This window comes from Chiroxiphia lanceolata, chromosome 7 (genome assembly GCF_009829145.1).
Source record: "Chiroxiphia lanceolata isolate bChiLan1 chromosome 7, bChiLan1.pri, whole genome shotgun sequence".
NCBI lineage: Eukaryota > Metazoa > Chordata > Aves > Passeriformes > Pipridae > Chiroxiphia > Chiroxiphia lanceolata.
Window position 1 is genome coordinate 28,561,398 of NC_045643.1, and position 24,757 is coordinate 28,586,154.

The 24,757-nt window shown below is 41.4% G+C and overlaps 1 protein-coding gene across 2 annotated transcripts in view; it reads right to left on the reverse strand.

The window, feature by feature from the left end:
* Positions 1–24,757, reverse strand: part of SEMA5B (semaphorin 5B) — a 271,865-nt gene that overhangs the window by 177,501 nt on the left and 69,607 nt on the right. For both annotated transcript variants that reach the window (XM_032693508.1, XM_032693509.1), the window contains exons 2-3: positions 20,514–20,737; positions 10,840–10,900 (exon numbers count right to left, since the gene is read on the reverse strand). The gene's annotated coding sequence lies outside the window, so the exon portion shown is untranslated. The remainder of the gene's footprint in view (positions 1–10,839; positions 10,901–20,513; positions 20,738–24,757) is intronic.

Genomic DNA, 24,757 nt, shown 5'->3' on the forward strand with positions numbered 1-24,757 from the left:
TATCCAGAAAGCTGATTTAAAAATTGTCCATCTGAAATGATGTTCTCAATTTCAAGACTGCCCTAATTACACATGTTTAGAAAGAGACAATCAGGGGCAGTGGTTAAAAAATTACACTACTAAAAAGTTATTTTCCTTTCAACTATCTTATCAAGTTCGTTAACACCTTCTGCTGTTGGTGAAATGATCCTCCATTAACATTTCAATTTATTATTGCTGCTCCATTAATGAGACCACAAAAAATGGAAATGAGGCCTATAAATATGCTAAGAGTTAAAGTCACGAATTGTAACAGTGTGTGCACTTTATGAGTAATGTTTTGGTACCGCTGGCATTGAAAACAGCATGGAAGGATGGCTCTGCAGCATAAGCATCTGGCTTAACAAACGACAGCTCAAAAAGCCCAAACAAAAACCCATCACAATTCCTGAAGCTATAGGTTAAAATATCAGTGGAGTCAACCCAGTCTTAAGCCCAGCTGCTGAATTCCATGTGGTTCATCATTAACATGTCTTTGGAGGACTTTCTCAGTGAAGGTCACTGTTAAACTTCACAAAGCAAATTCTGCAGGAGAAAGGATCTGTTTCCATGTCCTTTGTTAACAAACTCTCCATGTTAATATCTGCGTATTGCCACCACACCCGGCGCTGGGGGATACTGATTCTCTTGACAGTGCCTCAGGTCCTCCAGAAAAAAAGAGCAGGCTACAAACAGAGAATTCCAGTCTTGGGAACCACATTAAGATTCACTTGAGAAATAAGTTTATTGCCAGGTAGCCTTTTAGATCCATCAGGTTCCCACAGTTCCTCTGGTAATCTCTTCTCCAACAAACAGTGAATATCCTCCATGGGTCAAGAAACATCCTTATGCAAATGGTATTATTGCAACTTGCATTTTCAATTATTAATATTCCACTTCTCATCTTACAAATGTTTTCCGAAGAGGAGGAAAGCAGTGGCTTGTTCCCCCGGGAACAAAAACAGAAAATGCAATACCTTGCTAAGCCAGGAAAGGAATGGTCCTTTCAGCACAGAGATGCCATATCATGCTAGCAACATTTTTGTTTCTGCATTTCATTTCTCTCTAGTGATTAAAAATGATCAATTCTACCTCCTTCTCTGAGCATAGCTGACAGCACTACGCTTACGCCAAATGAAATGTGTAGCCACACTTTCACTAGCACTATCATCTTGCAAGGAACAAACTTATAATTATAACATTAATTTTATGATTTGTTTTCCAGGAAGCTCAGATTTCATGACAGGGACCATCTCTGTTCTAAGGCCCCGCTATGTCACTTAAAAGAGAACACTGCAGTCCACTCTTCCTTTAAGCATTAACAAAAGAAATGGTCTAAATTAGCCAGTTTTCCACAGCAGCAATAGTAGGTTTGAAAAAAAACCCAGACACCTTCAGTAAGATGAAATAAAACAAAAACATAAAAAGCAAACCATTTAATGAGAGCACAGGCTATTTCAATAAATCTAGTTATTTGATAAGCAGACTGCCACTGTCAGCCTTTTATCATCTGTGAAAACACATGATGGATCTTCTCTATTTGCTTACAATTTCAGACCTTCCCTTTCTGATCAACATCAGCATTTTACTCCAGTGCCTCTAAGGACATGGATTGCTAGCAACCAGCCTTGATTCCACCTTTCAGGAAGAGTCTAAACACTGACAACACAGGCATGGCTCAGTGGCGTATACATATGGCACACAGACTGGGTAGTTCGAGGTTGTTAAATATTCTTCCTCTTCTGAGTTTGCCTAAAGGGAAGGAAAACGGCTCCTGCTGAGAGGGTATGTACATAAAGCTGTAACAAACATTTAATTTTAGCTGCTCTGAAACAGAATTAATCTGTGCATTCCGAACTGCCAGTTCCTACTGCAGCTGCTCAAAAGAGGTGGCTTTGGAGGGTTATTAATTCCCATATTAATGGTCAGCCTCCCCCACATTGCTGAAATATAGGCTCCCAAGTGTGTTTCAGTCTTCCTTTCCCACATCTTTTTCAATTCTTCCATTATAAGCAGATAAAGTCATTATTTGGCTGAAAAGGACCTCAGTCCAACACAGGCTCACAATTCTTTATCTAGCTTTATGATTCAACCACACATTTTTCCTTCTATGTAAAAAAAACTTGTTCAAAAAAACCCCTAGAAAATAAATTAAAATGTACAGCAAGTTCCAGGGAAACTGCTGAAATGGCTACATCCTGTGTGCACTGTTTGTTTGTGCTGAACCAGTTAGCAGTGAAAGGCTCAGATACGATTCTTAAACTAGGCTGGTGAAAAACGTTTCACTCTCCAGCAGAGTTGATTTGAAAGGATTATTCCTCTGCTACACTTTGAGAGGGCAGTGCTGCCAGATGTCAGGAATTTAAAAGCACTTTATCCAAATCATAAGGTATCATACAAAATCAGGTTTACCTTATATACCATGCAGCCTCTTTCTATCCTTTTGCTGAAGTTTAGGTACTAAACTTAGAGGTACTACCAGAACAGCCACAAAAAACTCCATGGAGATTTGAAACCGCTTGAACTGGAGCAAAGCAGAAGTTACTCCAGCAAACTCAGCTCTTCAGCACTGAAGTTTATCTCATTTATGCTGGCTAAGGATCTAACTCTACCATCTACAGATTGAAAGATGCTAAAAAAAAGGCTATTTTTATATGCTTTACCAAATATAAAACATGTGATTGAAACATAGGCAGAGATTCATCTCACCCTACTTTATTCACCTGAAAGCTGGGCTAGCCTAGGCAGCAAGGCACTTGGTACATCAGCGGGAGGAGACCAGCAGTCCCAAAGGTCAGCTCTTGCCACGTGTGGGAAGGCCCTTCTGGTGAGTCACCCTCTGGAGATGCTCATCTCCTTCCCCCATTACACACCAAAACTGGATTATGGCAGATTGTCCCAATCAATTGTAACAAAATAGTATGATAGTTATGCAAAATCCTAATCCTCCTCTTTTTCTCCCCCACTATTTTTGTGCCAGCATGAATCCATTGACTTCAAGGTTACTCAGACTCAAATCCATCGAGTAATAATACTCTCCATAAAGCCATGTTCACCTGGACTGAAAGCTGCTGAGGATATCGATTTCAGTTGTCCTAACTTCTTCAGAAAAGGTGCCCAAAAAGCAACAGACTCACAGATCCTTTACATAAGGCCTTTCATTCTTTTCATCCAGGTTTTACTTCAACAAGAAGTTTGGTTTGACACAAAACAACTCTACCACAAAACAACTGAGAAATTCAAATCGCTGTAGTGGCCCCTCACCACAGGATGAACTGCCCTGGATGTGGGGCAAAAGTAGATATTTTTCACACTTCACTGCAACACTTACAGTGAATTTTGCTGAAGTTTTTGAGAGTTAATAAGGTGCCTGCTTCTCTTTCAGTCTTCAACAGTGCCAAGGCTGTATAGAGAGATGTACAGGAACAGTATCTGATCTAAAGCTAGAAACTAAAGCGCTTACTTCTCCTCATCTGGTGAAGAATTCAGTAAGCCTCTTAAGCACATAGTTGAAACCACAGTAAGGACAGTATAGCCCTTACTAGAATTGAAGGATCATGAAGAAAGCAAGAAACAAGAGGAAAACAAGTTGTTAAACAGAGTATGCCTGGAGAGAGCTCTAACCAAAGGTGTAGGTCCCTTAGCAGACACTGCAGCACTCACCGGCAGGAAATACTTCATAGAGGGAACAGCCTGGGACTGTGCCTATTCTTGACTCAGTTGGGGCTGTGATTCCACCTTTGAGCACCTCTCTCTTCCCCATCTGCAAAACGGTGATAACTCCTTATGAATAAAAATCAGTAGATGGAAGTTAAGCCTTATCCTCCATGTCTTCAGGCAGGCAATACCTCAGGGAAATCAGTATGGGATTTCCCAGCCAAAAGGTTAGAGGACAGAGCCCAAAGCTGTGGGACAAAGCTTGCATAAGAAGAACGAGGTGACCCAAGTGCAGTTGCCCTTCATGTATCTCCAGAGCAGTGCAAAGTAATTCCCAAGTTTATTGTTGCAAAGCAAAGCTGAGATATATTGCTCCTCTACAAACAAGGACATTTCATCAGAGGACATCAAGACAAGTTTTGCCTTTGTTTTGCCTTTCATAACTTAAAAAGGTATCCCCCAAATAAACAAATTCCCTTCAAACACGCTGCTTCCACCTGGAGCCAACCTCTGCAGCAGCTATCGTTTTGCTCCAATATGGTAAGCATCTTCCCTTCCCCCTCCTCTCCCCTCTCCTACCTGGGGAATTCAGCTGCTTGCAGAAAAACTTGAAAAGAGAAAAAAGGAATAAAAAAGTTGGCTTGCACAGGCTAGAAATAAGAACTAAAAAAAAAAAATGAAACCGTATGCCTTGTCCCTGGTGGCTCTGGGACTTGGAGCCAAACCAAGGCCATGAAAACAGAATATTGCTCTTTGTTAACAATAAATAAATAAATAAAGGACTACTCACTCCTGCCCTTTGGGAAATGTTTTCTAAGGAGGAAGAAATTCCCTGTGGAGTTTATTATGTGTAGAAGGGATGTGTGCCTCCTAGGGAAAAACAGTGGGGGTAGTTTTTCTCTTGGTGATTTCTTTCCCGCCTTTCTACTACTTTTTTGTTCATTTTGCAAGTCTCACTCCCCTCCTTTCTGCAATAAGTGAAGCCACACAAAGGAACATGCAGGTAATTCAGCCACTCAAAACTACACAGCATCTCCTTTCCTATATAAACGATCAGTGTGTGGCCTGGGTTTCATTTGCAACTGTAAATGAAACAGGCCTACAACTGTGTTCATAATCCTCCTTAATTGAATTTCTGTGACAAAACCCAGACAAAATTATTACCCTCAAGTTAACAGTTTGTACGAAGTAGCCAAGGGTTCCTGGGAAGCTTTAAAACAAATGCAGGACAAAACTGGATACCACAAAGTAGTTGTTTGGTGCTGGTACCATTTGTTTGAAATGGAGGTTTCCCTAGAGGAACAAGGTCATTTTAATATGAAGGACAGGCTAGGAATTCAACACATGCTAAAAAGCAGGTGAGAATTAAATAAACAGCAGAAGAGCTTGGATGTAAACCAGCACGTGCTACTCACGCCACAGCTACTGGAAGGAGGTGTTGGGCTGTCCTGGCTTTTTGAAGGGCAGCATCATTCACAACTTGGTGTGGCTAATGGGAGAGTTTCACAAATCCAGGAGGACTCGAAGCAGCTGTTCGGTTTGTGCTGAAGTTCACACCCCATTGAAAGGGGTATCTACTTTAAAGTCCTCATGTAATAATTTCCTTCAACTAGATCACCAGTTATATAGTAAATATGCAGAGCCTTAGTAATGATGTCAGGCTGCTGGTAAAATATCTAGACCTACTTTTAAAATGTGAGAACCACTGCTAAATGGAAGCAAGGATACAAAAAGGGTACTGTCCTGCAGGGCACTCCCATTGCTTGCAGGAGAAGAGAATTAAAGCCTTCCCTATTGCCCAAATTTAGTGTTTGTTTTTCTTTCAGATGATACATATGTTTTCTTGAAGGATTGGGTAAAGCTGATGTGAACAGAGATGTCTGTTTGCAACAGCTAATTTTGTGTGTCATATGCCATGTACTTGGGCTGACACCCTAATTTACCCCAAAGTACCATGTTTTAGTCATCTCTGTATCAGCTGGTAACTAAAGCAAACCAGCAAAGCTATCAGAGATCAAAGCAGATTCTTTATGCTTCAGTTTACAGAGTTGATCAGAGCAGAGAAAACCGTGTCATCTCAAGGCAATGCCTGCCTGGTTACCGCCCCACATGCTCACAGAAGTTAATAAATATCCTTTGCATTTTAACCAGAAGGCAAGGCTACAAGGGAATGGGGAAGGCTGAGGTAATGGAGATAGAAATCCTATAGTTCCTCATCATGCGCCTATGCCTTGCGTGTTCCCCAGTCCTCTTGCAGGCAGGGAGTTGATGGAAATTTAGGGGTAGAGGAGGCTGGCAGGGCCTCATGTTAGAATTCCCTCCAAGTAAAATATTGCTATAGGTGATTAAGTGAGCAATACTGTTCTAAGACAGGCAGCAGAGGCCAGAACTCATTTCCACAGAGCTCCATGCCACTGCAGGACCGTGGGTCTCTGTCCCCACCCTCAGTTGCAAGGCAAAGCTGGAATAATGAGGGACCTCAGAAGAGTTTCCAGGAAACATGTCCTCTCCCAGGGATGCAGTGGGGTAACACCCAGGTGCTGCTGCCTTCTTCAGTGTCTCTGCTGTGCCAAATGTTTCAGCAGTTGCATTAACATCTGGCTTTGAGAGATTGCTCATTAGCCCTTGGGTCCTGTGCCACTTTAAGTAACCTTTTAAGAATAACTTTTTATAGCTTGTGTGCTCTGTTTTACCTCAGGCCACAAGCTAAACACACTGAACACTGGGGTAAGAAATAAACAACAGAAATAAATAGACACATATGCACATGTCTACGACCCCCCCCCCCCACACACATACACAATCAGGGTGAAAGATCAACGTTTTCAGGAAAAGGTATGAGGGCACAAATTCATCACAGTTCCTTGTCGCTGGTGGCAAAGGAAAGAAAAAAGAACATTTAAAAGGGTGATGAAATGTTTCAAGAAAAAGCAATATATTTTTATGTACTTGTAAAATCCATTGGCAATGACTTTTCTGGTTAATTGGTTTCATCTTATTAAACTAAAAAGCTATTTGTAAAATACAGACATATTCAAGCAAAAGTCCAATTTCTCCACCAAAAGCCAATATGCCATTTCAAAGAAGAAAATTAAGCAATACAAACCAGTTTCCACTAGCCTGAAAGCACAGCACTTGGTATAGGGAAGAGAAATGGATTGAGTGCTTGACTTTTCTAAAATGCACTTTGGAAAAACTGTGTTGCTCATTTACCCCAAAACTGCAGTCCTCTTTCTCCCTGGCCTTCTGAAAATGGATGAATATTTTGGCCCAATTATGGAGTGATTTATAAACCAACATTCTGCTGTCACGTTCAACTTCTTCCCCTTTATTAGACCACTCTTCTTCTCAATAAATAGTCCCTCTGTCTCACTAGCCAAAGAACTGCCAATGGGACCCTGATTTTACAGAAGAATAGACTCAGCTTTACCAATGGAAAAGGGCCTCTAATGTACCATGGACACAGCACAGTGAAGCATGGTAATTTCCCTGTGTTAATGATGCTACTTCACAATAAGCAGGAAAACAAAAATCTTTAATAGCTAAATGACATCCAGTCCTTCTGTAGCCTGTTGAATTCAAAATCCGTGGAAGCAAACCCCAACAACCTTTAAGAGATGAGGTAAAACTGGCTGCAATGTTCTTTTCTCCCCCCCAAAATTCCTGATCTGCATTGAATCACTAGAATGAGTGATTTGGTGCAGAGAGCAGGACAGAAAAAACAAACCAAGTGCTTCAGAATGTTTTAGCAACTTAAAAGCAAGGGATATTAGTGGAGAAATATTAATGAACATATATGTAAATATTTTTGGATGTACTATACACCTGCATGATTTTGTGCAAAACACCACTGAAAAGCAGGACTAAACTATAACTACATATTTTCTCTTTTTTAGGTGAAAAAAAGGAAGTCATTAATGTGGGAAGGACAGAGGGGCAGACTGCATGTGCCATTGCTTACTTCTGAAGATGCTCCAGTTCCACAAAGCATTGAGCTCTTGAGTGCTAAATCAATCCCAAGAAACGTCTTCAACCACAGTCCTCATAAGAAAGCTTTTCACTTCTTACAGCAGGGTTCCCTAGGCTGCCTGGCCACACAAAACACTGATTGCTTTGGCCAGTCAAAACGTCGTTGCTTTGAAAGTCAATCTTCAAATACAGCACATTAAGTTACTCAGTGGGAGAAATTCTGCTCTCATATTTGGCCAAACGCAACAGGCAGAACGACACTGGCTTTAATGACATTATTTGGAGGGCACCAGAAGGAATCAGAGATCATAAGCAATCATATGGTACATGTTTGGTAATCCTTTGGCACTGTTGAAAGGTTGGAAATAGACTTAAATGTAGCTTTATGAAAAAAAGATGAACAATATTTACAACATTGCTCATACAAAAAAAGGCTTCTATGGTATTATCCAAGGGCAGAGGGAGAGATTTGTCAGCCAGTTGCAGTTCTGTAGATTTTGTAGCTGTCTGATTGGCACACTTTATATGTTCCTTGTCCAAAAATTTCTGGTATGGCTGTGCAAAGCAGGAACAGGACTTGAATTCAAGAGGGCTGCAGGACGGCAGAATTGCTGAGAATTTAGGACCAAGACATTTCAATCACGGAATTGCATAGAATCACAGAATCACCTAGGTTGGAAAAGACCTCTAAGGTCATCAAGTCCAACCTCTGACTGATCTCCAGTTTGTCAACTAGAACATGGTACCAAGTACCATTTCCAGTCGTTTCTTGTACAACTCCAAGGATGGTGACTCTACCACCTCCCTGGGCAGTCAATTCCAATGCAACGCTTGTCCAGGCATTCTTCAATTCATGATGTTTAACACTTAACAAACCCTGACGTAAGTCTCTATTGCAATTATGTGACAGCTTTTGCTACAGACTGCTTAGGGTGTTGTTTTGGGGGTTGCTGTGGAGAGTATCAGCTGATTGTCTTACTGTCTTATGAAATTACGTGCTTACCACAGGAAAAGTCAGCCAACCCAGGTGGAAAATAAGTACCTGAAGACTCTCTAAATACCTGTTTATTCAATCTGGAGTAGCACTCACGGGGAGTACTAAAATCTTCAAGCCAAATGCCACACCCCACATATTAAAAATTCTCCAAAATGTTGTATTATTAAGCCTTTCTTTACTAATGTGCCTGTTTCAACTGAAAAACATGTTCTAAAAATCCCACCAGATGTGTGTACCAATGGCTGGCTCAACATTTTATTTGCAGAAAATGTGGCTATGGCACTAGCAAGCAGGCTTTGGGAGAGACATAAGCAAAGCGGCATTTTGATATCCCTTATACACCAAACAATTTACTGTAATTTTAAATATTACCATTTTCTGAATGAATAGTTTTGATACCTTTCATCTTGAGTGTTGCAGACCTTGCCAAGTTGAGACCATGATACTTACAAGCAATTTATCAGCAAAACCATGGCTGACTCTTCAGAGACCTGATATTTGAGACCTGTCCAGGCAATTTCACTGAGAAGCCAAGGAGCCAAGGAAAGACTCCCAGCTGTGACCCACCACAAGTGCTTCTCCAGCGGGGCATTTAATCTCCCCCTCAGGCCTTGCCCAAAGCTGCTTGGCAGCATGAAAAAGGCATGTTGCCTTTCAGAGGCTGAATGCAAAACAAACCTCATCCCTGGGGCAAAATTTACACCTCCAGCAGAATTAGCAGAGATGCTCCTCCAGACACCACATGTCTCAGATGGGCCAGGGCAGGAAACCAGGAGAGCTCTCAGTGCCAGCAATGAATAGCCATCCCCTCATCCTGCCCAGCAAGCACAGTACCATCCCCTCCTTTGGGGCAGCAGAAGCAGTGGAAGGAAACCCAGAGGCAGAGACAGAGCAGGTTCACAGGCCACAGACACCTTTTACTGAGGCCAGGGAGATCCCCGTGCTCAAAGCTTTGAGCCCGTCAAGGCAGGCCTGACACCACCCTTGCGCTTGTCTAAAGCAACAGCAATGCAATAAAAGTCATGTGAACAGAAAGGATGGAGAGGACCTCACACAGCACAGTTTCTTCTGTTGGTGTCTCTCTTGATATCAAACTGCTTATGTGAATAGTACTGCTCATGTACAGGGCTGCCAACACCCATACAAGGTGCTTGTCATAGCAATTTGAGTAACATCCAGGATTCTCCCTCTAGATTTTGCAAGATGAGTGCACAGATGAAATAATTAGATCTATTAATTCTAAAATAGTGGCATCTCTTTTCCTTGCTAGTTTCCAGGCAGATATAGCCACCAGGGTGTGCAGCTATTAAGTGCAAACTACAGTTCCTTGAGAAAAATGGCCTTCTTTTATTGATTAAATTACAAATTCCAATGATGAATGATTGAGTTATATGATAACACCTGATGAAAGGCCATTGAAATAAACGGAAAAATTAGCACTCTCTCTATTACAAAAGGTTTGGATGTTGAGTAGCTGACTGAATTAAATGGAGATTGAGCAGATCTGAGAGAATTCATTAGCAAAAACAATGCAGAATTCAGAAAAGAGATACCAAAATTAGCAGCTTACTAATTCACCTTAGAAAAAGATGGGAAAAAAGTTGAGGAAGAGAAGGAAACTATATCTTTTTCAAGCATTCACAACCAGGAATTGCACAAAGGCTTACCTCTGTGATAAGATTCCTCAGACACTGAACTCTGACATCAAGCTACCAAAGGCCATCAAATACATGATCAGGTCAGCAGCCCCTCGGGTTCATTTGTTCAGCTTCTAGTAAGTCTTTTTAATTAGTAATATAACAAGCAAAGTAAGGTTCTTGGCCTTTGTCCTGTGCCAATTTGCATGTCAGCTTTTGGTAATGTATCATTGCATTTTATTCACTGATAATCTACGCTAATTAGGTATTTTTATTTTTGTCTGCTTGTGGCATTGCCTGCAATACTGACAGATGTCTTGAGCTTTCTTCCTGCAGATTAAGCAACCATTACTGGAATTCTTAAATTAAACAAGAAGCTAATAAAGCAAAGCGCCTAAAATGGCACAATTCACTTTAAAACCATGTCATCTTCCAGTCACTTCCTTGTAAGCTTGTTGCATGGTAGATAAAGTCTAGCAAAACTGAGTTCCAGCAAAGCTCTGGAAAGAGTGTAAACACGGCTCTTAAAGAAGGGTTGCAAACATGATATTATTTACTTACAGCTTCTGCATTACTGAAGTGTCATATTCAAAGTCATGCTCCAGGGAAAATCCTTAGTGACCTGTGGAAACATCAGAAAACAAGTCTTCAGTGGATATTTCTAACTACATCTTCTATCTGATGGGAAAGAATTTTGACATTATTTGGAAACAAAATGTAATGAAAATATTATTCGAGTTTAACCACAAAGCAGTGTAAAGATTTTCCTTAATGCTCATCTGAAGGTTACTTCCAAATTTGCTTCACCTGCAATCATTTGCTTTTTGAAAACCTCCTAGTCTATATATATGCTAGCAGCAAATGTCTGTAGAAACAATAAATATTTTAACACAATCAATCTAACTCAGAAATTGTGCAGCCCTGTCTGAACTTTTCACAATCCTGAATGCTCATGGAAGGAACCACTCTTGTCCCAGTTTCCAAGTGGGAGATTTGCACCAGTGAGAAATGTGGGCTGTGAGCACACATCTTATTGCTCACTGCAGTGCTCTGTTTGGGAACATTCCCGTCCCCACCACCCATCACTCTGCCTCATCATTCACCCCTGCCTGAGTTCACTGCACTTTCCATTCTGACAGCAGAACTACTGACTGATGCACTCAGGTTAGTGAAGACCTATTGAAACTATTCAAGTCGATCCAGGAGCTGCAGCCAGATGAAGACATGTAAATGCATCCTACACAATTTGCCCCTGCCCTCATAGCAAACCTGGCAGGGCAGAGCTGGCACACCAGCTATGAGCCCATATCCTCCCTCTTTGAAACACCAAAAGCAAAGCTCAGAATGAACGAATTTGCTCAAGCAACCCACACCTGAAAGGTTATTTTCATTATTTTCACCCTTATGTCTTATCCCACAATTAAAACCCACAATTCTACCACAACCTCATGAAAGGAAAGAGGTAAAAATTATGATAAATTGTAACAAATTCTAGATTATTTTCTAATAATTTATCCTTCAGTTTGTGTTATGGCAGCACCACAGAGCCTATCCTGGGCCTGAACTCCACACTAAACACGGTGCAGACACTGACCATGGTAGGCTCTGCTCCCTGGAGCCAACCAGTAAGAGATCAAGGAGCTGAAAGTGTAGGCAGGGAAAAGACAGAGAAAGCAAAAATCAGAAGCTGCTTCTGTACAATGGCTTGTGAGCACAAATCCCACTCAGCCAGAAAGAAATGAATCATTGCTAAGAGATTCTGACCCTGCTACCTATTACGCTCGACAGACAATTCCACTGAAATAATTTATCTAGTTATTTACGTGGCTTCCATTAGAGCAATGTCTGAGCATTCACAAACCAGATGGGTTTTTCCTCACTGTGCTCCTGAGAAAGAGCACATGCTGTTAACTCTACATCATAGAAAAGGAATAGAGATACTAAAAAGACAAAACTTTTTTTTTTTCAGGGAAACTGGTAGCTGGTCTGTCAAAACTCTATATAATGCTGGAGGACTTCTGTATGTTAAGGTGCTGCACTCAGCCACAGGCAGACCTCTTACCACTCTGGTAATTCTTCTTTGAACAATGGCTTTTATATAGCATGAATACGGAAAAAGAAAAGGGGAAAAGGGAAAAGGAGAGAAGAGGGGAAATTGAAAAAAAAAAAAGTCATATAGCACCATCTGAAAAAACTCAAACTGCAGAAACAGAGGAACCAGTCACACAGTTCACTGAGAGGACTGAAGCAATTGTTTTCTTCAAGAAGTATCATTCATCACATTTCCATAAGCCTGAAAATGCTCTCACAGACCCTCTTTCAACATATTAAGACTAATACGCATATAGACTCTCACATTTCCTTCCTTCCTTCTCCTATCAGTCTTTCCTCACGGAAGAAATCATAGGAAACTGATGAAGATGTGAAAATTTGTGCAGCTGTTCTGACAGGGCTGAATCCTGAAGGTGGGACAACTAAAGAGCACCCACCAGAAGGAGTCAGCCTTCACTACCAGCTGACCTTTGCTCTTTAAAATGGTAACAGTGGAAATGCTTCTTTGGTGATATCCCAGGAGGCAGCTCAGAGACCAGCATACCAGCTTGTAAGAAAACAAGATGCATCTGTTAGCTCAAACCTCCAGGACTGAAAGGTAGTCTTTTATAAAACATAAGCCATTGGTCAGCACAAACTCTAGGTTTCATCACCAGAAGGATTTTGGTCTACACCCTGCCTCTCTAAACATGATAGCTCCCTTTTGGCCAGAAAATGGAGGATTCCCTAAACTCAACCTTTGATCTGCAAGAAACTGAGTCTTCTCCTGAAATTTCTTCTCAGATGTTTAAATTCCCTCTCAGGTTACACATGAAACCTTTCCTACCTCTCCATTAAAGCAACAGATGGACAGATGGGATAGTCTTCACCTTTCAGGACTCTGGAAGTTTGTTTCACATTAATTTTAACAGGAATGCTCAGAGCTCCTGTTGAGGTTAAGAGAACCAAACCTACAGACTGCTAAGTCAAAGCCAGGAGAATCCCAAGCCTGGTAGTCCCTCTGCAGTGCTGTCATCCATTAAAAAGAAGTAGGATTATATAAGTAATATAGTATAATGGCCAAACTTCCCTCTCCACACACATCTCCAATCCCAGCTGCCTTAGCCAAAAGCACAGAATTCCAAAATGAAAAGGAAAAACTGCCCATCCTGAGGCAAGGAGTCCAGGGGACTAGTGCAATGGCTGGCTCACATCCTCTTCAGAGCAGGAGAAAGTGGCATCTCTGCTCTCCCCAAGCTATGCTTCCATCTCCAGAGCTGCCAGCTGAGCTCTGCTAAGTGGGGCCTGCTGGCAGGGGCATGATTGCCACCTTGTCACTGACTGCTGCCCAGCCCTGGACAAGCCACACTGCCTTTCTCTGACCATGCACAAGAGGAGTATAAAAAGGGTCACAAACATTTTCAAAGAATCTTCCAAGGACTGTACATAAAAAGCCCAGTGACTGCTGTAGCTGAGGTGGAGCTGTACCAGAACCACCACAGGGTCTAAATGTCTTCTCTTCATTAATGGGTTTTATCCTCTTCATTGTCAGTCTAGGACAGGGAGGTGTTATTGCCCTTTTGCAAGCTATAAAAAACTCAACACGGCAGATGGATTAAGCACCTCGCCCAGAGTCTCCTGGGACACCCACATCTGCACTGTGAACTGATCCCAAAATGGCACAAACCCAATACACTGCCCTTCCCTCCAGCCCAGCCTAATTCTCTGAATTTCATGATGATTCAGAAGTCTAATTAAAGCCCCTACAGCTATGGGTGTGTGCAAGGAATTAAGGCTGAGCCAAAAAGTTTGAATTTAGCAGCTCTGGTTAAGATTCTTGGTAAGAGTAAAACACAGAGCTGAGAGGGTTTAACCTGACATGGAAAACAAGTAGCATGCATCATCTGGGTTATGATGTAAGTCCCTAAGAAGATACAGTAGAAATGCCATTGTCTTCTTCCCAATTAACCTACCTCCTAAACAGTCCAGGGGTGGCCACCAAGCCTATTGCAGCTTTCCCAAGCCTGCTGCCTGCCTGCATAGCAAGTGCTGCTATGAAACAAGAATAAACAGATACAGAAGAACAGCTACTAATACCTCTTGCAGTTTCCCAGGATAAAGGAAGTGGCCAGGCACAGTTACACGCTGAAATTAAGGGCAGCCAGGATTTCTAACAGACACACACAGCCATGGTTTACTACTCAAACCACACTAAGCTCTTTAGGTAAGCTTTGTTATTACAGATGGTATTGCTTGCCCTAGATCTGATGGCAAAAATGGGGTTGCTCTCTGTAATCCTTCAGAGGCTGCTTATAAATCAGAGAACACTTCACCTCTGGACACACGGCACTAACAGATGATAATGTAAAAGGTCCAATGTTTTAACCTTAACGGGAGGGTTGGGTTATTGTAGACAAAAATGAGGTCAGGAGCTGTGGTCAGGAGCCTTAAGCTAGAAGAGCCTCAGTGTGGAGTCATCTGGATGTCCCTGGCTTTTACAGTACTGAGTACAGAGCTGACAGGCTGAAGGTGCAAAGGTGAGAGTGGGCTGCACTGTCCTACCCCTGCACAGCTGCACCCCACAGGCACTGGTCACCTCTACCTCCCAGACCCTTTCAAAGTCATTCTGCCTATTAAGAAACAGCAACAGCAGTAACATGAATGCTGTAGAAATAATTTTGAAGGCATCAACCCCTGAACACACACAGTTTTCTCAGGCATCTGAGGGATGTCCTTTGTAAACTATGAGATAAGAGCAGGCTCGCTGTTCAGACTACATATCTGCCTGGTTCCTTAGATACCAACGAAAGCCTAAAAGCAGGGCTTGGCATCTCATCCCCTTCTTATAAACTCTCTCAGAAAGTCAGGGCTGACTTTGACATGAAGATGATGTGAAATGGGGAGCTATTTGTGCCATTCTGGGGAATATGCCAAACCCTGTATTAGCACTCCCACACACACCCTGTTAAAAGCAAAACAAAGCAAAAAAAACTAACAAAAAACAACCCTCCTGTTTGCTACTGATTAGGCAGCCGAATTAAAACTGATGAAGTGATTGGACAGGATCCAAAGCTGTTTATCTGCACATAAATCACAGACATGCTTTACTCAGCCAGTATGGATTTACTGAGCTAGGGGAAAGACCTCGTATTCAGAATGCTGATTATTACAGCAATTAAAATATCAGTGGAGAAAACATTTGGGGTAGAAAGCTGTGAGGGGCTCCTGGAGAAATCATACCATTGAATATGAATTCAATCAAATTTCAATTTTTTTTTAAAGAAATTTTAATAGCCAGTTGGTTTGTTTTTTCTGATTAAGTATATGTTGCTAGAAAAATCAAATTCAAAAGAAGGAAAGACACAAATTAACTAGCTGGACATGCCAAAGGAGATTAAAAAGGAAGGCTGATACATATTTTATGATCGCAAGGGAATAAAAAAAATAAATTGAGAGATGTACTGTCAAACCAGACACAGTGCTAATAGCTAAAGTACATGGCAGTAAGAACTGCTGTTCCCACAGCTATTAATGTAAAACTGAAAATTTGGAGCAGGCTGCAGCAAAAGAAAATAAATCACACTTTTTTTTCAATTTGAAAATATCTATAAAATAATTCCCTAACCTCATCATTCAATCTCTGCATCCCAACCCCCCAACAGCAAGGCTGTCATTTCAGCAAGCTACAACTTCCAGGCAAGTGAGACAAGTGACATTTTCTTACTATTAATCATTGCTAATTTATTTATGCAATCTTTCTATTTATCAGAATCATTGGCCTGGAGATTATTTCCCCCTTCCCCTTTGAGTCCTGAGAAACTATTTAACATGGGAAGTAGTTAAGGGGGGCAAAGAGGGGAGAGTGTCATGTAGCCAAGTTACGCATCCCAGCTGGAATTTGGGATGATGTCTTGCAGTTCTGACTCCTTCAGCCAAGTTTCATACAGGAAGCGTGAACGCGCCAAGGGTGCAGTGAAACACACTGGAGCCAATAAATAGCACTTGACTCCATTAACACACTCACGCTGTGGATCCCATCACGAAACCCTCAGTCACCTTGCAAAGAGTTTTGCTCACAACTTGCACAAGGGAAAGGTTCAGGAGCCAAGAGGATCCTCTGATGAAGCCTAACAGATGCAGAGTGCATATGGGTGTGGGATGTGTACCCAGAGCCCTTCCAGAAGAGGCAAACGCTGCTCATATATAAGGCTGATATGGAAAAAGTGGCCATGGAAGGTCATGGTGTCCCCAGTAAGGTAAAGGGCAAATTGCTGTGAGGAACTTTACCAGCCCCTGGAAAACAACTCACTCGAGGCACAGAGGCTCCTCTCCAAGCCTAGGATGGGTACAGAGGCATCAGAGAGGAGCAGGCATCCCCATCATGCATTTTTTGCCCATACACAACAATCTGTGTCCATACACAACAATATAACACCAGCTGTGCTGCAGAACACAGGAAGTTTTCACCAAGTGACTGTCAGATTATTTATATATTTTTCCCCCCAGTTACCCACAGCACACACACAGCGTTGTTACTCTCCTGCCCAGCACATCTTGTGCATCAGTTCCCCCTGACCTCAGTAGTACAAGAAGGTGGCTTCATGTTTAATTAAACCCTCTAAGAGAATTAGGGGAAAGTTTCTAAAATTCTTAGATTAAAATTTTGCCATTCGTGCGTTACAAGTCTGATTGTTACTTTAAAAGCTATTAGTAGGAAGAATAATTTCACATAACATAGAAATACCTCCATGATATCTTTCTGGAGTAAGAGATAATTTTTGAGGAAAGCAGTTGACAAATTATTTGACAAATTTGTCAACTACTTTAGAGCCATTGGGATAAAAGGCTTTATATGTTGTATGATTTTTTTATGTATATATATAAAACACTCTTACTGGACTGTTGATAAAAGCCTGAGCTACAAAGGAACTCTTTCCCCCAGCTGAGACAAGGCAAGCTGCTAGACAAATCAGTTCAATCTCTGCCTTTCAAACAATATAAAGCAGTATAACTTTCAAGAGTAACACCTCATCTGGTTTTTTTTCCAGACTGCCTATCAGGAATCAAGCAGTAAGTAAACATTTGAAAAGTGTTCCTCTGAGAGCAAAGGTTTAGATTTGAGTCACAGGATCCATTGAAAAGAAAAATTGCTTCTGTGCATTGGGACAGTGCCTTCCCTTCTGAAAACTTTCTAAAAAGAGCAAATGGAGATAATCTTTTTACAAGGTATAGCTCATATGGAAATTCATTATTGCTTCCCTTTAAAAGAAGTCAAGATAGTTCAGAAAGTGAGAATGGGGTCACTATTAAAAAAAAAAAAAAAAGTATGTTTAAGATTTCCTAACAACCATAGCCAGTAAAAGCATGGTTGAAGTGCTTTATCATGGTCTAAAGTGAAGCTCCTGTTGATGAGAACATGAGATAAACAAAAGAGAGAAGAACATAATAAAGCCCTAAATCACTAAGAGTATTTAATCCAGAAGTGGAGGGGTATATACCCAGAAGCTGTTGATTAAATATTTCAAGGATCCATTCTTCTCCCAGTACAAAACACTTGCTAGAGCAGCTCCAACGCTGGTGCTCCCTGAAGGTTGCATTACTGCTTGTTAGCCCTGTGCAATCACCACTGTGGAGGCAGAGCTGAAAGGAACCATTGTTCCTGCTGTACAAAAGCAAAACTGAACCTCCAGAGGTGAGTGATTTGTGGAGGATTTTATGGCAAGCCAGTGGTGCAGCTGGGGAAGGGGGAGAACCCTACTTATGGGCTGGTGCCTCCTAAACACTAGTTCTCATTGCTTGCAAGAACACCCTGGAGTTAGGAACTCTTTTCATTCCTGCCTATTCCACACACAGCCGTGACCATTAATTTAAGGCTGTCATCAAAAGCATGGAAGGAGGGCCAGGGATAGATAGCCCTGCTTGAAGACAACTGCTTGAAGACAACCCTCAGCTCCAGAATCTACTTCCAAGAGCTGTAAAAGATAAACTCTTGCCTTCAGTGGATTTATATTGAAGATGAAAATTTGATCCTAAAAGGCTTAAACTAGACTTACAGCTGCTTGGAAATAATTTTCTGTTGTAGTCAACATTCATCCTGAATTCAGTCTGATTACACGGCATAAGTGTGGCAGGCACCTGAGGACAGAGCATAATCCCACACCACAGCACATCTGGATACCTAGACAAGGCAACATAAGTCATGGAGCCGGCCAGGGTGCCCTGGAGGGCTGCACCACGCTGCACACTTTTCTTTAAGACTGATTAATTTAGGTGATTGGAGAGGGAGCTTTAGTTCATTAGGTTTTGGTTTTTTGTCTTTGCCTATTCCAAGAGATGTTTCAAGGGACAAAGGATCTTTTAAACATCTAGTTATGGTTCTCATTAGCATTAAAAATATGACTATGAAAAGAATTTAAGGGGAAACAGGAAATGACTGCAAACATCTTTAGTCAAAGAAAATGCCTATTCTTCCTCCAAAGAGTACAGCTGCTGCGTGCTATTCTGGACAGTGAAGATCAAAGAAGTAAAACCCACTGAGCCAAGATCACCTTTTGCAGAGTTTCTAAGCCAGATCCAGGGTGCAATCAGTAGATCTGCCCAGGAAATTTCCAAGACAACTCTATTCTGACATGAAAGCTTGATTTGTCGCCATTGACACACCCAGTCTTCTGGATTTGCCAGGTCTATCAAAGAAGAGATGTGAGGGGACCAAGTTTGTCTTGCTGGTCTCTGTCAGCGCCGGTGCTTTTACAGCACTCAGGGCTCCAGGCTGGTAACCCCACGCTTGCAGCAGCCATGCCACAAACAAAGTACATTTTAAGATCAAACTCACAGGGCTTCTAGGATCCCGATAAGCAGTCGAACAGTTCTCAGTAAGATAAGATTCCTCTGCCTCTACACTGCCCAGGGCACAGGAGGGACTTGACTGAGCAAGCCTCCAGAGCATAAGGAGCACAGGACTATTCCTTCTTTCTCTAGGGACTCTGGCACTTGGACCCTCTGGATGTGTATTTTTGTCCAGCAGCAAGATCCCGTTCTCTCTTGTCAGATGACCAAATCTATGCTCAGTATAGCAATCTCCAAAGGAACAGTGTTTCTGAGATTTTGGGGGCTTACTGAACACCTCTCTGCAGACTGTTCTCTGTTAGTGGCACCACTTGATTGTTTCCTGCAGATTCCTTCACGTCTTCTATCTTCCAGAGGACTCCTAGCCTGGGAGCTGTCTGAAGGAACAATACTGCCATTTCCCCTGGAAATCATCTTCTGGACCCACATCTCTTTGTTAGACATTCCAAAGGGAAATGAATCAACACTATGGCTCCAAATTGGTTATTCTGTAAAACTCTGTGTTTTCTACAAAATCAGAGAGAAACATTTTATATTTCTGTCAAAATAAAAGATTGTTTTTCAATAAGGAGCTTAAAAATGCCTTTCTATTTTCCAAACAGAAACTACAATCTTTCCAAAGTGGAAACTTTTCCTAGTTTCAGACAGCACAGAATGAGCACAAACTATAAATAGCATCTTCTTGTAATGCTGCAGCAGAAAATGTTGTTTACTTAGTCTGGGATATATTCTATGACCACACTAATCAATTTCCACTCACCGGTGCCCTGCCTACACATCACATCTACCTGTCCTGAGTGATTGAGAAGTAGCAGGTATTTGTGTAACAATGAACTTTGGTGAAACGCACTAAGGCTATTTTGGATTTGAACTGGTATAATCAGGGCCAGCAGTAGTGACCTACCTTTTCAGTTAACTGTGCTTTCAGCATCTGAAAAGTTGCAGCAATTCCCTGCACTGCAGCAGGCACACACTTTTTATATCCAAATGATTACAGAAACCTACCTACTTCACATACAGTCTGAAATATAAGGTCCTTGTTCCCAACAAATTCAAGGGAGAATGTCCCATTTAATCCAATGACAACAGAGTTAAGAGAGCCCTGAGCCACTGGAAAATGCTACATCTAATGTCTGTCATTCTTTGCCTTGTACAAAATCACAAATAGGCTGTGGCAGCCTCAGAAACACTGGCCAAGTCTTTTAGCTCTCAGATTTGTGCTTTAACTACTTGACATATCCTCTCATCACTGGAGCGAGAGACAGAATGATCAGAGACCAAAACCTCTCACACTGAGCAATCTGAAAATATCATGTTCCAGCACAACAGAGATGTGTGTCATTCCATCACTAACTCACCAGTCCAGAGAACAAGTCCAAGACAAATGTCCCGGCAGCAGTCCAAGGTCGGAGTCCCAGAAGGTAAACCCGTCAGGAATTGGTGATGTAAACACTCCCTCTCAGAGGCAGTCCCACTGCAATCTTCTCTGAACCCCTTGGACTCTGCAAACTTCCTTCTCTGGCATGCCTCTTTGGCCTTCTTTCTTCTATTTTTCTCATAAGCTTGTTCGTGGGTGATTTATCTATTAAAACAAAAAGGTATTTTTTCCTTCATTAAAAAAGAAGTGTGTCTGCATTTGGCTGATACAAAAATGATACTATAAAGACCTCTTTGAGGAAGGGTCTCTCTTACTTCTGCCAGGTCCTTCCTCTTTCCTGAGTTATGTGACAAAGATCTTGGGAAAACAGCTCATATCCTTCATGGTAAGCATCACCTCCCCTTCACCCTTCTCCTTCCTCACAGCATTTTTTGAAAAAATTTAAATGGTCCCATGCTTGGTCTGAGGATTGAGTCTGATATAGTCATCATTTCTGAAGGCCCTACTTTTCATCCATCACTGACCAGGACATAGAATCCTTATTCAGTGTAAACATGACCCAGTTTAATTTTTCCAAAGACCATTTATTTTTACTTTCTGGTATACACGAGTGAGTAAATATTACTTGGTAGGTTAGAATTTCATGAAGCCCAACTAAAATGAGGGCTCCAGATCACTACATGCAGCATAAACATATGGTCAAAACTTTGTAATCGTCCCCAAGACTGCAGAGGCATCCTGTGAGGCAGCCAGGAAAGGAACTGAAGTAAATTTTCTGAGTCTTGTGTAGTGTCTTAAACGTAAGCCATCTTTCCTCCGTATCTCTGTTCTCAGAAAACACTTATTATCCAAGTTTTTGCCTAGCTAGCAAATATCAAAAGCTAGCAGTTTTCCGTCTCCAGTATCAAGTCAGTCACAATTTTAATTGCAATGCTTTCCTAAGTCACCGTCTCTTCTCACAGTAATTTTTGTTGAAAATGTACCTCTCACCATTGCATGGGCTCCATTCTAATCAAACTACACTGTTCTCTTCACGTTTGGCACTGCATTTAAAAATCAAAGTGCTAAATCCCTCTGTGAACTACTCAGATGCAGCACTTATATATACATATCAAATGCAGGGAGAAGTCAAACTCTGACCCTAAATAAGTTGATATATGAAAAAACAGCAGTGCTTCTTTGGCTAGAGGAAAAGAGATTACTTATATAGCCCTTACTTAATTCTTTGTGGCTGTATTACAAAACAAGCAATTATAAATCTCCTCAGATTGTTCTAAACAGTACAAGCAAACTTATAAAAATGAGATACATATGCCAGCACTGTTAGAGCACCGCTTCAGGTCAGTGCAGTCCCACAGTAATTACAAGTGCTAAGAACAAAGTGAAGACCAGGCTCAGAGCAGAACTCATCCTTTTTCACCGTGTCAAACCCCCACTGCACATGGATAAACAAAATAAATTTCAAAGAAAACCCAAGAAAGAGTGAATGAAACTGCAGAGAAGTAATGAAATCCCCGAGCCTGCCCTTACAGACAACTCTGTTAGTGAGCTGAAGAGGAATGGCATAAAGGACGGAGAATCTGCCAGACACTGAGAAGCTGAGATAAAATGAAGAGAAACAGTTATAAAGAAAGACTTGTTTTGCCTTGGTGATGAACTACTTTGTTCACCTTCAGACCCAGAGCAGAGACAGGATTTAGTCTATGGTGTCTAACCAAAAAAATATGACTGACACCTACTTAAAAGAGGGAAGATATTGGAAATATGTCCTTAGTTTAACAACACGGGAGCGTTTTCTCATCCCACAAAGTATCTCCCATTTTACACAGGGATAAAGACGAGACCTTCTAGGGGAAGACCACCTGGTATCTGCACTCTAAGGAACAACCCGATGCCCCAGTATAAAAGACTAAAGCTTAAATCAGTTACACAGTTGAGCACAGTATGTGCTACACATGAGTTGGTGAACACTGGTCCACACCAGTAAAGATGGATTCCTGCAAGTGTTTATGTGTTTCCACTGGGGAAAGAAACTTGACCAGAAACCAGGTTTCCATCTGAAACCTTCTGGTAGATGGAAACTGCTAATTTTCCATTCTCCAATGAAAATCTCAAAGCTCAAAGAAAGATTTCTATAAAGCAATGTTTTTACGGGAATAAATTAATTTTCCAACAAGCTCTCCAACATACACATCCATAGCAGCATGTAACAACCAATGCTAGTATTAAGGCTGACCTATTTTCCTCACTAAAAGCAACACTTCCCTACTTCTCTTTGGTACACCACCCATTTTCATGTCAGATAATTATGGAATAAAATCTACTGTCTTCTCCACTTCCATTGCTGCTGACAGAGACCAATGCCTAAAGACTTTTCCAGTGTACAGTTAGCAACCTCTGCCCATCAGATTATTCCATTAACTTTCCAAATGACATGAGATCACAGTTTTACATTAATTTCCTGATGATTATCAAGGCCCTGGAAAAATTGCATTAAATTTTGAGCAGCTCAAATCCTTATGAGAATTCTTTTACTTAAACACAGTAATCATCAGCTGTTTTGGACAATATGAGCCATTTCCATGCACCCAGTGCTACCATTTAATTTTCAGACATAGCAAAACCCATCAGTTGGCAATTATTAACTGGGATCCCTATGGGACCTCATTAATTAGGTACTTTGTTCCTGTCAATATATTTAAAATAAAGCAACAACTATCAACTGTCTATCTGTGCCATAAATAGATAAACAGTTTTGTTAATAATTTGTCTTCATCATACTAGAATCACTGACTTAAATATCAGTATCAGTTCTTGCACTGTTCACTAATGCCAGTAAATTTGCACTAGAAATACATTTGGTCCGTTTTTACTCAGATGGAAGGTTCAGGTAGTATGCATTTGTTGTTTCTTCATAAAGCCTTCCTGGCAATACAGATACAAGGCTGTTTTCATACATGCTCCTAAATAGTGCTGTAAGTAAGCAGGAGACTAAGAGCCCACTTGGAGCAGCAAGCCCTGTAGGTGGTGAATTAAGATGAACCATGGCATTACTAACAGCCATTGAGTCAGCTCTGCTTCAAGGAAACAGTAAGAACGACATACAAGAGTAAGATTTTCAACAGATACCTCTGGGGTGCCCAGTTGCCTCTGCAACACAGTGAAGAATAAAGCACCCAGGTCTCCCTCAACCCCTGGAAAACTCCACCTCAGCCTTTCCAGAACACAGTTCTGACCAGACACAGAAGTTGTGAGGCTATAAATCTCCATGTGGCCTCACATAAATCTCACCTCAGACAACCACAGCACACCTAACTTTTTGTTTCGTATTGTGAAGCCACAAAAAATCCAATTTCTTTCTTCACATTAGAGAAGCAAGGATTCTCAACATGTACCATTGCTACCATAGTGCCTTTATTAAAATACGGATTATTAATGCAACTAATGGTCATGATGGACAAGGCTGACAAAACACCACTGGACTCCCCAGCTGAACCCACTGCATAAGGCAGGGAAAATTGCACTCCACACTCGCTGATTTCAGAAAACAGAATATTTCTACCTAGTTTGTCATAACTACCTCATTAAGCAAACGATTTCCCTTTCTGCCTGCCCTCAACCATCTAAAAGTTTAGCCTCATTTCCAATTTGAATTTGCCCTTTATTAAATTGAATTCATTGTTCTTTGTGTTACTACTTGTGCTATGTGTCATTTCCTTTTCCCGATATTAAATGATGCTTAAGATGATCATCCTGCCATTAAGTATTTCTCTAGATGAAAGTGGCTAAATTCATTCCCACTCCCGTATCTCCTTTAATGTTTCAGTCTTCCTTTGGAGTCTGATTTCTGAAGCTAAGAGCATGATCTTGGCGCATGATGCTACAGGTGTGATCTTAGCAACAGCATAATAAGGCATTTGTAAATTCTCTTATCCCAAGAAGGTTGTTTTTCAACCTTCACTAAAATAAGAGGTGTTTTGTTAACTTCCATCAACATTTCCCTGACTGCTTTCATTTTGCATCACTCATACTCAGGACACATTTGCTGGCTCAGACCAGACTCTTCCCTTGTGGCACCGCAAACATCTACACATGGAATTAAAAACCCGAGGGGTCTCAGTGCTGCCCCAAGCCCTGTAAGAGTTGGCAATCAGGTTCACAGAGATGTGAGAGGCATTGGATCGTGCTGCCAAACAGGAATGAAGTTAAGAACTCTTATTTTGC